The sequence below is a fragment of the Helianthus annuus genome, chromosome 12 (genome assembly GCF_002127325.2).
Source record: "Helianthus annuus cultivar XRQ/B chromosome 12, HanXRQr2.0-SUNRISE, whole genome shotgun sequence".
Lineage (NCBI taxonomy): Eukaryota > Viridiplantae > Streptophyta > Magnoliopsida > Asterales > Asteraceae > Helianthus > Helianthus annuus.
In genome coordinates, this window is record NC_035444.2 from 42263011 (window position 1) to 42275749 (window position 12739).

Genomic DNA, 12739 nt, shown 5'->3' on the forward strand with positions numbered 1-12739 from the left:
ACGAAACGTTTGATAGTTTGATGGCGTTGTTTAAAGGAATTGAGAATCTGTACCAAAAGCCTATCTATAGAATTTGTAGTGATAATGGTACTGAATTCAAAAACAGTAAGATGGAAGAATTTTGTGACAAAAGAGGTATACTGCATGAGTTTAGTGCTCCGTACACTCCGCAGCAGAATGGAGTTGCAGAACGCAAAAACCGGACACTAATCGAGACAGCCAGAACGATGTTTGCAGACTCTAAGTTACCAATTAATTTCTAGGCTGAAGCTGTTTCTGCTGCATGCTATACTCTCAACAGGGTTCTTACTGTCAAAAAGTTCAACAAGACGTGTTTTGAGCTAATCAATAACCGCAAGCCAAATTTGAAGTATCTAGAACCGTTTGGGTCTCCCTGTATGGTGATAGAGCCTAATGGAAAGTTTGGTTCGAAGAGCATTGAGGGTATCTTTGTTGGTTATTCAAGTCCTACACGACGTGTCTTTGTTCCAAGTGAAAAGCGGATTATTGAAGCTGCGAATGTTGAATGTCAAGGTTACTCTATGCCACCACAGAATCCTGGTGATTCATGGCGATATCATTATGACAAACTTTGGGATTCGTTTGACATGAGAGAAGAATCAGAGGAAGAAGAAGATTTCTTTGATGAGCTGGATATTTTGCGAGAGTATGAGTCGCAGCTCAGGTTCCCAGCGGAGTATTCTGAAAGACCTCGGGAAACTTCAAATGATGATGAAGCTGGTCCTAGCAATGCTGGTGAACATGATGATGAAGTTGCTCCTGGTAATCAGTCGGTAGTGAATGATGATCAAGAAACTGATAACATGCCAGTATTTGACCATGATGATTCAGATCTTGAGGGGGAGCAGATCCAGTTATCAAGTCAAACAAACCAAGTTGGTGAACAAGATGCAGAGCAGAATGTTACTAATCTGGAGGGAAATGTAGATGTTCCAAGCGAAGTGATGCCGCGAACTCTTTCTTATCATCCAGAGGAGTTGATCATAGGAGAATTGCAATCAGGCGTTCGCACGAGACATCAAATTGACCAGGGTCTTACATGTTTTTATTCTACAGTAGCACCTTTACAAACTGAATTTTTATTAAGTTGTTTTATCTCGCAGATTGAACCGAGAACTTACAAAGAGGCGCTTACTGAAGACTCTTGGGTCATAGCAATGCAAGAAGAGTTAAGTCAGTTTGAAAAGTTAGGAGTGTGGAAGTTAGTGGATTTGTCGGATGGTCAAAGGAAAATCAATACAAAACGGGTTTTCAAATGTAAGAGGGACGATAGAGGAGTGGTTGTAAGGAACAAAGCTCGACTCGTTGTTCAGGGCTTTAGTCAACAGGAGGGGATTGATTTTACAGAAGTCTATGCACATGTCACACGACTAGAGGCTATCAGAATTTTCCTAGCATTTGCGTCTTGGAAGAATTTCAAAGTATATCAGTTGGATGTAAAGTCAGCGTTTCTTTATGGGAAGGTCAAAGAGGAGGTTTATGTTGGTCAGCCGCCGGGCTTCACTGATCCAATCCACAAAAACAAAGTTTATCTGCTGGACAAAGCGTTGTATGGTCTACATCAGGCACCGAGAGCCTGGTACGAGACTTTGTCTCAACACCTACTCGCTAACCAGTTCATACGTGGAAAAGTGGATGCCACTCTCTTCACTAAAGTCGTTGATGGTCATCTTCTGATAGTACAAATTTATGTGGACGATATAATTTTTGGGTCAACAAATGAGAAATTGTGCAAAGATTTCGAACAGGTGATGAAGCAGAAATTCGAAAAGTCATCAATGGGGGAGATGAAATTCTTTTTGGGTCTACAAGTTGAACAACTACCTGTGGGAATTTTCATTCATCAAATGAAGTACGTGCATGATATTCTAGAGAAATTTGGAATGTCAAGTTCTACTCCAGCTGCTACCCCACTTGCGACTAATCATGGGATTCACCCAGATCTCACCGGAGACAGGGCTGATGAAACGTTCTACCGTTCCATGATAGGTTCTTTGATGTACTTAACTGCTTCACGTCCTGATATCATGTACCCAACGTGCCTCGCAGCAAGATTTCAGTCAAACCCGAGAGCATCGCACATGATTATTGTCAAAAGGAAATTACGTTACCTAAAAGGTACTCCGTCATTGGGGTTATGGTATCCTAGGAAAGGCAATTTTATGCTCGAAGGGTATTTCGATTCGGATTTCGGATGCTGCAAAGTCAACGCGAAATCAACAACTGCAGGATGCCAGTTCTTTGGTCCTAGATTGGTTACCTGGCAGTGTAAGAAACAAACGTCTGTGGCGTTATCTACATGTGAAGCAGAGTATGTTTCTGCTAGCAGTTGCTGCTCTCAGATCCTGTGGATACAGCAACAGATGCGCGACTATGGTTTGCAGTTGCTTAACACACCTCTGTTTGTTGATAATGAGGCCGCTATAAATATAACTAAAAATCCAGTACATCACGCTAAAACTAAACATATAGAAATTCGTCATCACTTTATTCGCGATTGCTTCGAGAAAAAGTTGATACGAATTGAGAAAATCCACACTGACGAACAAAAAGCTGATTTGCATACCAAAGCTTTTGATAAAAATCGGTTTCAATATTTGTTAAAACTTAATGGTATGAAATTGCTTTCGGTGTTGGATAGAGTTGTGAGCGTTGATGAGAGTACTGTTGCGGATGAAGACGAGAAGCAATCTGCAATGGTTTGTCGCTTTTTTACGTGTTTTGGTATTTAGGGGGAGATAGTTAGTTGTATATAGATATATTTTCAGAAAATACAAAAACAGTAAAAAATGAAAAATACAAGAACATGATAAAATTGAAAAAGAGCTTGTGTATATAGGGAAAATGATAGTACATCGGCTAAACAATTACAGTATGCAAAAGATTTGAAAAGACAAAATGAGTTAAACAGTCTCACTAATGATGTGTCGATAGGTTTTCGTACATTTAGTAGATTTATTCAGGATATAAACCTAAAATTTCAAACTTGTGAAATTCGTGGGGAACACTACTTGGATATATAGGTAACCCCTGAAATCTCGTTTGAAAGGTCCCATATTCTGAGATACTAGGTCTTTATACTCAGTGATATCTGGGGTATTATTCCGGGACTTCTGCTGTATAGAAGTACTGACCTAGTCCCCGAATAATACTTTCTGCAAAATGCTTGAAACATAGCATCGCCCTCAGCAAGCTGATGAAACAATAAAATTGATAGTCGCTGTTGTTGTAACTAAAAGATCCTCTAAAGGGGACACACCAAAAGTCGAGCCGTCATCTCTCTGCTGAACGGAAGTTCTGACCTGAGCTCTCACGGTTTCGCACCTAACCCCTTACAGATATCATCTGTGGTATTCTAACCTGTAAGACTGAATATCTGGGATTCTGGATACGGGAGTATATTCAAGAGGTGGGACACATGAATTGAACTAAGTTCTTAAGACACTTAAACTGTATCCTGAATAAATTGAAGTTTGTGTGAGAATTTAAGATGGATCAGTATATCGACAATCGAGGTGAATTGTTTAAGTCTGAGTATGTAATGTAGCTTAACGGTACTAGTAATTTGTCTGAAAAGCTGATATGATTCCCTGACACGCTCGCCAAAAATAAATTTGTAAATAGTTTACTTTCTGCAATTTAAGTTTTTTTCTGTTATTTCATTTCTTAGTTTAGAACACATTAAAATCCAAAAAGATTTTATTTCTGCTTTATTTTAGACAAACCAGAGTGGAAAGTTGATTGTCGGATTCTAGAAAGATGAAGCAGATGCAGGAGATTCTGAGCTGAAGAATGAGGAGAGCTTATTTTGTTGGAAGTTTGATTGTTTTCAAAGTCAAAAACAAGTTCATTAACTTGATACTTGTTATTTTCAGAAAAAGTTGAAAATGATTTTACTAAATCAGTTTGTTTCGTTAAAAGATCAACCAGGGTCATTAAATTGAACTTGGTAGATTAATCAAGTGATCAGGGTCATTAACTTGAACTTGAACACTTGAGTGGATGTTTAAAGCTGATTGAATTTGAGTTTTATTGTTAGAAAAGATAAATTCTAATGTTATTGTTTGAATAACAGGTTTAGACTTCATTATTCCCAACGGAGGCAAATTATCAAAGCTTGAATCAGATATCTCAGATCCCAGCATACTGAGAGGGGGAGTCAGTGAAAGGGGGAGTCTGGATCAACTGCTAAAGGGAAGATGAAAGTTAGAGTCAGGTGTTAATTCTGAAACCTGTGTAGAATGCTTATGAGGAGGAGACAGAGTAGGAGAAACGACCAAGACCGAAGACTCAGGAGCTGAAGATTGCTGAAGACTACGTCAACATCCAAGGGGGAGTCTGTTGATGCATGGAATGTTTGTTGACTACGTCTACGTGAAGTCTTAGGTCAAGAAAGGTCAACACAGGATATAGAAAGTCAAAAGATGTATTGTATGAAGTAGATTCGCATTTATGTACAAAATAGAAGTAGGTCCGCTCTTAGGGTTTTATAGGTTCGCTTATTAGGTATTTGAGTAGGTTCGCTCTTTAGTCAGTGTGACAGGTCCGCTCATATGGTGTCCATATGAGTGAACCACTAACACTATATATACCTGATGTTTGTGTCATTTGAGCGGACATGTTATTGTGCTTTTGGAACGGAACTCTGTCAAAATCTATTCAGAAAGCAATAAAAAGCATAGGAATTGAAAGGACAAGCTGTGTAACTTCATATATACTGATTCCGCCTTTATATACGAAGATGAATTGTCTCTACTGACTTTTCGGGGTCGAAACACGGTCCAACAAGAAGCTTCTATGAGTTTGTCTTTTCTGCTGTCACTTGGGCACGGCCCCGTGCTCATTGAACACGGGGCGTGTTCAGTCTTCTGTCTTCTTTGTTTTGCTTGGGAAGATGCTGTCGGGAGGTCGGGCATGCCACTTTTGTTCCTTTTCTTGTATTTATGTTAGATTTAGCTGTCTTTTTGCTTCTTTTATTCATTTGAGCTCATTTAATCCTGAAAATACAAAAGGAAGACAAAAGCATACTTTTTCCAACACTAGTACTAAAAAAGGGTTAGTTTTATGCCACAATTGATGTAATTTATATGTTGCATTTTGTGCACATCACAGACTGTTCTGCTCGATTGCCTGATCGGTGAGGCGGTAGGATACTCGTTTAACTCGCTGAATGGTAGGGAGATTAGCTAAAGTAACCACGCTCTGGATTTCTGGCACTAAATTTTTGATATAGAGCTCGATACGCTTGTAGGGAGGATCTACCATGATGGGACACACTGCAGCTAACTCGTTCGATCTCTTGGTATACGCTTCAATCTCAGACCCCGTCATCTTCAAATTGTAAAATTCCACTTCCAGCTTGTGAATGTCATCACGATGACAATACTCCTCTTTGATCAGATCTTTAAAGTCATTCCATGGGGTGGCTTTAGCAGCTCCCAACCATAGCATTTGAACCTGTGCGTTCCACCAAGTTAACACACCAACTTCAAGAGTTCCCGTAGCAAACTTCACCCTGTGTCACACCCCGATATTTCCACGTATTACCGGTGGGCCCGGTGGGGAGTATCGTGATGTAGTTGATATTATCATAGTCAAACAACACAAATTTAAATGCACAGCGGAAGCAAAAGATAGATTTATTTCAACCGAATAAAAGTGTAATATTGAGTATCACAACATGGCTGAAAATGATCCACAGGCGGATCGAATAAAAAGGAAACTTTGTTCAACAGACTTTAAAGGCATCTAAGCTTGCGAGACTTTTATTTGATGCTAGGAGAGGCCAACCTATTCCGATTAGTACCTGTACTTAGCCTTTTTGGGAAAATACGTCAGTTTACACTGGTAAATACCATTTAACTGACTCATTTTGAAAACGTTTAAGAAAATTAATTTGAATGCACATGGCACAAAACTTTTTATAACTTGGGATAATTATTTATATATAAACTTGTAAAAGAATTACATGTTCGTTATACGTTCAGTAGCCCAGGTTGAATACCGGGTTAAAGATTAATAGACACACCACATGGTATAGTCCCGCGGCGAGTTATTCTCATAACCGGCGGTTATACCTTATTATTTATATATGCACAGGCGGGTGTACGCCTACACCCCGTGCTATGGTCGTGGCCATTCAATGAATGATGCCAAGGATATCCGGGACATGGTCATTAACCCCCCAAAGGCTTTAAGCAAACAAAGCAATTTAAACGGGTCATTTCAATAAATTAACCATCATACGATTAAAGATTCAATGCCCGACCAAGCGGTATTTGATATACCGTACCCCAAGCCCGTATTGTGACAACTCGAGTTTCCAAGATTCCATCTTCGCACTATTGCACGTTAATTGTTCGATTGTTTGTTGACACAACTTGTTTATTCCACAACTGTACGCGTTATAATATGTTGAATCGTACTGTGGTTGATATTTTATATATATATTGGTGTGCATTATATAGGTGTGTATGTGATTTATATATGTTTGTCGGGACGTGTATAATTAATAAAACTAGAACACTTGGCCAAACCCCCTCCCCCCCTCACGAAAACACCCCACCCACGAAAACAACTTATGTGTTTTCGTTCAACAAGAGGCCAATGAAATCAGAATGGGCTTTAGGCCCAATAGTGGATCAGTTTTATATTGTTCTCAACCCTTACGTGAAACTGGTAATTGGCAAACCCTAATTCTCAAACGGCAGTTCCTTCCTTTGTAAACTCCTTCCCTTTTTGCAAGTCCCTTACCTGCAATCATATCTCTCGATCTTGTGGTTAGTGTACTACCTTCACCTTTTAAATTGTTACTGAGTATTTGTTTGGTGTTTATTTGATTTAAATCATTATTGATTAATTGTTGCGCAATCGTGAACAAATTGTTATTATTGCGATGATTAGGATCTTATGGATTGAATGAGTTTATGTATAAGGGACCATTACAATCTTGTTGATATTGATGATCATATTGCTTTACTGATGGTATAATGTAGATGATTAGCAGATAATGGTCCTAATAGATGCGTACATTGAATGATCATATTAACCTGCTAATATCGTTAATGATTGATCGATGATAGTGATATAACAAACCATATGATTACATGAGCCTGTTTGATGATATGATTGGGTGGTAAGAGTGATGTAACTGTAAGTGATGATCAGGGTTTCGGCATTGTGTAACTGATATGTTTGTTGCTGTGATGTCGACGAAAACAAGGACCATACGAAAACACAAGGAGTGTTTTCGCCATACATCATACCCGACGAAAACACCATGGGGGATTTCGTGCCCCAAGTGTTTTCGGCCCATAGGTGTTTTCGCCAACCAAGGGTTTTCGGCCCAAATGGTTTTCGGCCCAAGGGAGTTCGGCCCAAAAGTGTTTTCGCCACTTAGGTGATTTCGTCACATTGCATACTGTTAACTATTAACGCTATTAACTATGTGATTTAATTAAGTTAATTACTTGATTTACCCTGTCAGTTTACTCGACCTGTTGGCTGTTAACTCTGGTAATTTATTAACTCTGTTAATGGTTCAAACTTTGTTAAGTCATTAACCTTGTCAAGTTGTTAACTCTTGTTAGATTACTTGATTATGACAAACATGATTACACTGTTAAGTTTACAACATCACTAGTTTAGTAACTCTGTTAACTCAGTTAAACTCGGTTAAGTTGTATAACCCTGTTAGAAAGATAACTCTGTTGATACGTTAATTCTGTGGTATGTTAACTCTGTTAAACCTGTTAATTGATTTAACTGCTTACGTGATATATGATATTAATTGCTAAGCACCTTATGACATAGATTTGCCTGTGAAACATTTCGAGTTCGAAACTAATTATACATACGTGTGTACTATAGGTCGTGATTGATTTATTGTGGGCGTGTAACCCTTTTAGCATACCGAGCAAACCAAGGTGAGTTCACACAGCCAAGGCATGGGGTTCCCGGGTGGGAATGGGATTGGATGACTTATTGTATATACTCAGATGATAGAACCTAACGATACGATACGGCTAGACTAGTAACACTTATTGAACTGATTTTCGCACACCTGCCAAGGGTTGGCCGCGATATTATGACTGACTTCGCACACCTGCCTTAGGAAGGCCGCGAACTAAATTTACTAATCTTCGCATACCTGCCTGGGAGGCCGCGATACAAATAAACCTAGTCTGGAATACTTGGGAGGAACATCCCCTAACATCTTCGCATACCTGCCTGGGAGGCCGCGATGGAAATATGATATATGACATAACGAACGAACATACTACTACTCACACTATACTATTACTGAACTATTAACTGTGAACTCGCTCAACTAGTTGTTGACTCTCTGCTGCATGCCTTGCAGGACCTTAGGTACTTTTGGAGCTTGCACTAGGAGGAGCAGGTCGTTGTGGAGCATGGATCGTGGATGCCATGTTAAAACGTTTAAACAATCAAACTTAACATTATTTTGGGTTTACACTGACATACTTTGGATTTTCATTATTACGCTTCCGCTATTGATACTATGTTTGGTTTAGAACATCAATTGTATTGAATTGGGTTTTACGAACTATCTGATTTATATTATGCTATGTTCAATATGATTGATGGCTTGATCCTGGTCTGTCATGCTCCCAAGCGGTGATACTCCGCAGGTGGAATTTGGGGGTGTGACAGATTGGTATCAGAGCCATTGGTTATAGAGAACTTGGTTTTAATATGGGAAAACGTTTTATTAAAACCAGACTATAACCAGAACAGTGCTCTCAACGATCCACAACGACGCTTCGCTCCACGTGCAAGACTCGACATCCTAGGTAATAAGGTTTATGTTTATTACCTGCTTGCTAGAACTGCATAGAACTTTGCTCGTAGTATGCTAGATTACATTGCTTACTATACGTCGTTACATGAGAACCCCTATGTGCCTACACTCTTCTGTCATCGCCCTATTTGCGAACCTCTCTAACTCACGTTGCATTTGCTATGAAGATCATGTCTGGACGTGTGAACATGACTCAAGCCCAGTTGACGGCTTTCGTTAATGAACAAATTGCTGCGGCACTTGCAGCTGCTTAAGCAGGTAGTATACCCTGCAGTATAGACTCACACTAGGATCTTTAGATTCTACATTAACTCTCGTATTTAACTTTGTCCTATTCGTACACAATAGGTCAACACGCGCAGCAGCCTGTATGCACTTTCAAGAACTTCATGGACTGTCGTCCAAGCTCATTCAGTGGCACCGAGGGGGCAGTGGGACTCCTCCATTGGTTTGAGAAGCTAGAGTCAGTGTTTGAAATGTGCGAATGCCCTGAGGCTCGCAGGGTCAAGTATGCCACTGGCACGTTGGAAGGGATTGCGCTCACCTGGTGGAACGCGCAAGTACAGATCCTAGGGTTGGCAGCTGCTAACGCCACACCTTGGGAGGATTTCAAGGAATTGATTAAACGTGAGTATTGCACACGAGACGACATTCACAAGTTGGAGAATGAGCTATACCACTTAAAGATGACGGGGTCAGAGATTGAGGCTTACACGAAACGGTTAAACGAACTGGCCATCTTATGTCCAACGATGGTGGACCCTCCAGTTAAGCGTATTGAGTTGTACCTCAAGGGGCTTGCGCCAGAGATTCAGAGCCACGTGACGTCGGCTAACCTCAACAATATCCAAGACATTCAACGTCTTGCTCACCGACTCACCGATCAGGCAGTGGATCAGAACAAGCTGCCAAAACGCATCAGTGCTACCACTACTGCGACTACTACTCCAGCTACTACTTCTGCCACACCCAGCGAGAACAAAAGAAAGTGGGATGGGGATTCCAGCAAGGGATCAGTTTCTGTTCAGTCCCAAACACAGCGGCGCCGCACCAACGACTACCAGAGTCCGAATCAGCAATCATCAGGCAGTCAGGGGCAGGGTGGATATCGGGGAATTCACCCATGGTGTAGTAGGTGCAACAAACACCATAGTGGAAGATGTCGCAGGGAACGTTGTCAAAGATGCCTCAAGCCGGGTCATGAGGCTAAGGATTGTAGAAGCTCACGGCCAGCAAATCAGAACCAGCAACTCCCACCGCCAGCTCCACAGAACCAGCAGCAGCAGCCACAGCGTGGAAACCGGGGATGTTTCCAGTGTGGGGCTGAAGGCCACTACAAACGTGATTTCCCTCAATTGAACCAGAACCAGAATCGCAACAACAACAATCAGGGCAACGGGAACAACAACAACAACAACAACGGGGGAAATAACAATGGGAATGAAGCTCGGGGTCGTGCATTTGTACTAGGTCGGGGCGACGCAGTGAATGATCCCAATGTGGTTATGGGTAAGTTTCTTCTCGATGATATTTACGTTACTGTCTTATTTGATTCGGGTGCTGATACAAGTTATATGTCTTTGAAAATGAGTAAATTGTTAAAACGTACACCAACACCCCTAAACACCAAACATGTCGTAGAACTAGCAAATGGTAAGAGTGTAGAAGCCACACATGTAATCAAGGGTTGTAGCATCGTTTTAGCTGGTCAGACCTTCTCGATTGATCTTATACCCATAGTTCTGGGTAGTTTCGACATCGTCATCGGCATGGATTGGTTGTCCAAGCAGCAAGCAGAGATCCTATGTAAGGAGAAGATCATTCGTATTCCTCGTTCGGGTAAGGAACCTCTCGAAGTTCAAGGCGACAAGAGTGGTGCTGTGGTTGGCATCATCTCTTTCTTGAAGGCACAGAAATGCTTACGGAAGGGTCATACTGCCATTTTGGCACTAGTTACTGATGCAGCTTCGAAAGAGAAAAGAATAGAGGATATTCCAGTTGTACGAGAATTTCCTCAAGTGTTTCCTGAAGATTTACCTGGTCTACCGCCTCATCGTCAAGTCGAGTTTCAAATCGAGCTAGCTCCAGGAGCAACACCAATAGCCCGCGCACCGTATCGTTTAGCTCCAACTGAACTGGAAGAACTTTCAAAGCAACTACAAGAGCTCTTGGATAAAGGTTTCATTCGTCCAAGCTCTTCGCCTTGGGGAGCTCCAGTATTATTCGTGAAAAAGAAGGATGGCACTTTCAGGATGTGCATTGATTACCGCGAACTGAACAAGGTCACAGTGAAGAACCGCTATCCTCTTCCACGCATTGACGACCTATTCGACCAGTTGCAAGGGTCGAGCTACTACTCCAAGATTGATCTAAGGTCAGGTTACCATCAGTTGAGAGTCCGGGATGAGGATGTCTCCAAAACCGCATTCAGAACTCGCTACGGTCATTACGAGTTCCTTGTCATGCCATTTGGGCTTACGAACGCGCCTGCAGTTTTCATGGATCTTATGAACAGAGTGTGCAAACCCTATCTTGACAAGTTCGTCATTGTCTTCATCGACGACATTCTGATCTACTCCAAGAGTTAGGAGGACCACGAGCAGCACTTACGCCTTATCTTGGAACTTCTTCGAAAGGAACAACTGTACGCAAAGTTTTCAAAATGCGACTTCTTGCTTCGTGAAGTCCACTTCCTAAGCCATGTGGTGAACAGGGATGGGATTCATGTCGATCCATCCAAGGTAGATTCGATCAGGAACTGGCCTGCACCGCGTACACCAACGGAAATACGCCAATTTTTGGGTTTAGCGGGTTATTACAGACGATTCATCAAAGACTTCTCCAAGATCGCACAGCCGCTTACACTACTGACACAGAAGGGTGTCACCTACCGTTGGGGAGATCCCCAGGAAACCGCTTTTCAGTACCTTAAGGATAGGCTTTGTAGCGCACCTATTCTCTCATTGCCAGAGGGCACGGGTGACTTTGTGGTTTATTGTGACGCGTCGATACAGGGTCTTGGGTGTGTATTGATGCAACGGGATAAAGTTATTGCATACGCTTCTCGTCAACTCAAGGTTCATGAACGGAACTACACGACGCACGATTTAGAGCTGGGAGCTGTTGTTTTCACGCTTAAGATATGGTGACACTACCTGTACGGTACCAAGTGCACAATTTACACCGATCACAGGAGTCTCGAGCATATCCTTAAGCAAAAGGATTTGAACATGCGTCAACGAAGATGGGTTGAACTTCTGAACGATTACGAATGCGCTATTAAGTACCATCCAGGCAAAGCCAATGTTGTGGCTGACGCCCTCAGTCGGAAAGACACTTTACCTAGACGCGTACGAGCACTACAGCTTACTATTCAGTCCAGTCTTCCTGCACAGATACGAACTGCTCAGATAGAAGCTTTAATACCCGAAAACGTCAAGGCTGAAGCCTTACGCGGCTCAAGGCAACGAATGGAACAAAAGGAAGACGGCGCATACTATGTGACGGGGCGTATTTGGGTCCCACTTTATGGCGGTTTACGAGAGCTTGTGATGGACGAAGCACACAAGTCTCGCTACTCGGTACATCCAGGGTAGGATAAAATGTACCACGATCTCAAAACAACATATTGGTGGCCTAGCATGAAGGCCCACATCGCTACTTACGTCGGCAAGTGTTTGACATGTGCAAAGGTCAAAGTGGAATATCAGAAACCAGCGGGCCTACTTCAGCAACCTAAGATACCGCAATGGAAGTGGGAAGAAATTTCCATGGATTTTGTTACAGGCCTACCCAGATCCCAGCGTGGGAATGATACCATATGGGTGATCGTGGATCGACTCACCAAATCTGCACACTTACTGGCTATAAAGGAAACGGATAAGTTCTCCACTC